The 4,382-nt window shown below is 43.0% G+C and overlaps 1 pseudogene; it reads left to right on the forward strand.

The window, feature by feature from the left end:
* Positions 1–753: 753 nt before the first annotated feature.
* Positions 754–1,480, forward strand: LOC104999673 (annotated as a pseudogene).
* The last annotated feature ends 2,902 nt before the right edge of the window (positions 1,481–4,382 follow it).

The raw sequence follows: 4,382 nt of genomic DNA on the forward strand, positions 1-4,382 counted from the left end.
AAGCCAACTTTTTCACTCTCCTCTTTCACTTTCATCAAGAGGCTTTTTAGTTCCTCTTCACTTTCTGCCATAAGGGTGGTGTCATCTGCATATCTGAGGTTATTGATATTTCTCCCAGCAATCTTGATTCCAGCTTGTGCTTCATCCAGCCCAGTGTTTCTCATGATGTACTCTGCATATAAGCTAAATAAGCAGGGTGACAATATACAGCCTTGACGTACTCCTTTTCCTATTTGGAACCAGTCTGTTGTTCCATGTCCAGTTCTAACTGTTGCTTCCTGACCTGCATATAGGTTTCTCAAGAGGCAGGTCAGATGGTCTGGTATTGCCATCTCTTTCAGAATTTTCCACAGTTTATTGTGATCCACACAGTCAAAGGCTTTGGCATAGTCAATAAAGCAGAAATAGATGTTTTTCTGGAACTCTCTTGCTTTTTCCATGATCCGGCGGATGTTAGCTATTTGATCTCTGGTTCCTCTGCCTTTTCTAAAACTAGCTTGAACTTTACAGTAGAGAAATCTGGTAAATACTGTCTAAGCCAGGTAAGCAATGTCAGCAACACTGATAAGTCATATTGTTAGTGTGAACCCTCATAAGATATGATGACAACACTTCACCTCCTTCTGTGTTATTCTTCCTCAAAGCCCTAACCTCAGTCTATCCATGAGAAAAGCATCAGCCAAAATCAAATTGATGGGTGTCTTCCTCCTAACTGGGCTGTGTGGTTTCTCTCTGAGAACTGCCGATAGCAATATGTCTTCAGGAAATGTGAAAATTGGGCATCCTGCCCCCAGTTCAAAACTACAACCATTATGCCAGATGGTCAGTTCAAAGATATAAGTCTGTCTGACCACAAAGGAAGATACGTTGTGTTCTTCTTTTACCCTCTTGACTTCGCCTTTACGTGCCCCATGGAGCTCCTTGCTTTCAGTGATAGGGCAGAATTTAAGAAACTCAACTACCAAGTAACTGGTGCTTCTTTGGGTTCTCACTTCTGTCACCTGGCGTGGATCAACATACCCAAGAAACAAGGAAGGCTGGGGGCCATGCACATTCCCTTGATATGAGAGCCCGAGTGCACCGTTGCTCAGTACTGTGGGGTCTTAAAGGCTGATGAGGGCTTCTCATTCAGGAACCTTTTTACTATTGATGGTAAAGGTATCTTTCCACAGATTACCATAAACGACCTTCCTGTTGGCCGCTCTGTGGATGAGACACTGAGACTAGTTCAGGCCTTTCCGCTTCACTGACACATATGGGGACGTGCCAGCTGGCTGGAAGCCTGGTGCTGATACCAAGAAGCCTGATGCCCAGAGCAAAGAGTATTTCTCTAATCAGAAGTGAGTGCTGGGCCATTTTAGGGCCAGGCTGCAGTAGGTGGCCATAAGAACATAACCTCTTTTGTACTGTTGTCATGAAAGCACACTTTACTTGGTCCAGATGTGTGGGACAGCACTGGCCTTTCCTGCAGGGGTTGGGAGGCCGGCCTTTCTTCCTCTGAAGAAGGCCTGAGCTGTGTTCTGGAGCAGGCTAGCTGATGTGTGCAGTAGTAGGGTATCACTTTTGATCTTTTGTAGTTTTATTAAACTTGAGCTGAGAAAAAACATCAAATTGATGGACATACTTTAGGATTCCCTAAACTGTGCTCAAAGCTGTCATTGTCATGAAAAACAAAGTCTGGAAAACACCGGAAGAGATGAGATGTAATGACTAAAGGCAATGTGGGATCCTCAAGCCAAAAAAGGACACTAATGGAAAACTAGTGAAACTTGAAGTGTGGGCTTTAGTTATTAGTAATGTGCCATTCAGGTGGCTCAGTGGTCAGGAATCCGCCTGCCAATTCAGGAGATACAGGAGATGCAGGTTTAATCCCTGGGTCAGGATTACTCACTACTCACTCTAGTAGTCTTGCCTGGGAAATCCCATGGACAGAGGAACCTGGTGGGCTACAGTTCATGGGATTGCAGAGAGTTGGACAGGACTTAGTGACTGAGCCTGCAGGCATACTGGCTTCTTAGTTGTACATGCTATTATAAGATGTTAACAATAGGGGATATTGGATGAGGGGTGTCTGGGTACTCCCTGTACCATTTTTGTAACCTTTTCTGTAAATCTGAAACTATTTTTACAATAAAGCTTGATAAAAAGTCTTTATTTTTATTTTATTTTCATTTTAAGAAGTGGCACATTTGTGATGTTTTCTCTCCTCTGTGTGAAATTTGTGGCTAAGATGGCAATATTTCTACATTTATTTGAGGGGATTCAAGATCACACCTAATGAATTTAGCTGCTATTCAATCTTTGAGGCTTAGAATGAATTCTCAGGAGAGAGAATGTGGTAATAGAGGAATTAAAAATTGATTATAAGTAAAGTCTAAGGATTTTAAAGGTAGAATGGAGGTGGAGCCGATAGATTGGTAAAATGATGGTTGGAAAATACTTAAATTCTGCATTGGATCCATGAACTGTATTCTATACATTTGTCATAGAATATTCATTCTTCAACTATACTACTTCCTTTTTCTTTTTAGGGTTTTAGTGTAGAAACTTTGGTAATCATCAGGGAAACAAAATTTACATAAGTGCACATCTCTCATATGAATGTTGAGATAAGTGGGAGAAAATATGATCAGGAAATGGCCTGTGAGTCTATTTTCACATTAAAATACTTAGGAAACTTAAACTTGCAAGTGGTGTGTACTAGCAGTGTGATACTGCTGCTGCTGCTAAGTCACTTCAGTCGTGTCTGACTCTGTGCGACCCCATAGATGGCAGCCCACCATGCTCCCCCGTCCCTGGGATTCTCCAGGCAAGAACACTGGAGTGGGTTGCCATTTCCTTCTCCAATGCATGAAAGTGAAAAGTGAAAGTGAAGTCGCTCAGCCGTGTCCAACTCTTAGTGACCCCATGGACTGCAGCCCACCAGGCTCCTCCGTCCATGGGATTTTCCAGGCAAGAGTACTGGAGTGGGGTGCCATTGCCTTCTCCGAGCAGTGTGATACTACTGGTAACAAAATTGTAATAGAAGTATAGTATCTAGACAAGAGGAGATGAAAAAGGTTTTCTTCTAGAACATCTCTTAGTCTCTCCCTTTTCTTGCCACCCTTATGTTTATTCTTAATGCCTTATATTTTTAAAAATTTTTCATCAGTAAATATGTAATGAATTCCCTCTCCGTTATCTTTACTGAAATATTGGTTTCGGTTCTGGGCATTTTTTTTTTCAGTCAGGCTCCTCTGTACGTGAGATTCTCCAGGCAAGAATACCGGAGTGGGCTGCTGTGCCCTCCTCCAGGGGATCTTCCAGACCCAGGGATCAAACCTGCGTCTCTTATGTCTGCTGCATTGACAGGCGAGTTCTTTACAGGTAGCGCCACCTGGGAAGCCCTAAATGTTTATAAGATTCCAGCAAATGTTTGTTGATTAAACATGTCCCTTGCTTCAAAACTACAATAAAATTGAGTAACTTGCAGTCAGTGATAATCACAATTTTCTCAAGTTATTCCAAGCTCAAAGCCTAGGAGTTATCTTTGACTTTTTTTTTGCACTTTTTTTTTTTTTAATTGAAGGATAATTGCTTTACAGAATTTTGCTGTTTTCTGTCAAACATCAACAAGAATTAGCCATAGGTACACACATGTCCCCTCCCTCCCAAACCATCTTCTCATCTTCCTCCCCATCCCACCCTTGTAGATTGACACAGAGCCCCTGTTTTTATCCTCCATTTTCAATTTCTAGTGTGTTTCTATATCATTCAACATATTTGTTATCTATTGCTGAGTCTCAGATTAGCCTAAAGCATGGTGGATTAAGACAATGAGTTCTTATCATCTCATGCAACTTCTGTAGAAGTTGCAGTCAGTATGTTGCTGGGGCTGTGGGATCCTCTTGGATCCTCTTCCAAGCTCACTTCCAGCTTGGCAAGTGATTTCAGTTGGCAGGAGGACTCAAACCCTCAGCATGTGGATCTCCATAGGGCTGCTGGAGTGTCCTCAAGTTACAGCAGTTCAGTTCTCCCCAAAATGAGTGATCCGAGAGACAAAAAGTCCCAATGTTTTTTTATGAGCTAGTCTGAGAAGTTAAGCACTAAGCTAAGCTAAGCTAAGTCGCTTCAGTCGTGTCCAACTCTGTGCGACCCCAGAGACGGCAGCCCACCAGGCTCCCCTGTCCCTGGGATTCTCCAGGCAAGAACACTGGAGTGGGTTGCCATTGCCTTCTCCAATACATGAAAGTGAAAAGTAAAAGTGAAGTCGCTCAGTTGTGTCCGACTCAGCGACCCCATGGACTTCAGCCTACCAGGCTCCTCCATCCATGGGATTTTCCAGGCAAGAGTACTGGAGTGGGGTGCCATTGCCCATCACTTGTTAAAAAGGGCTTGCCAGG

The sequence above is a fragment of the Bison bison genome, unplaced genomic scaffold (assembly GCF_000754665.1).
Source record: "Bison bison bison isolate TAMUID 2011002044 unplaced genomic scaffold, Bison_UMD1.0 scf7180017864361, whole genome shotgun sequence".
In the NCBI taxonomy this organism is placed as follows: Eukaryota; Metazoa; Chordata; class Mammalia; order Artiodactyla; family Bovidae; genus Bison; species Bison bison.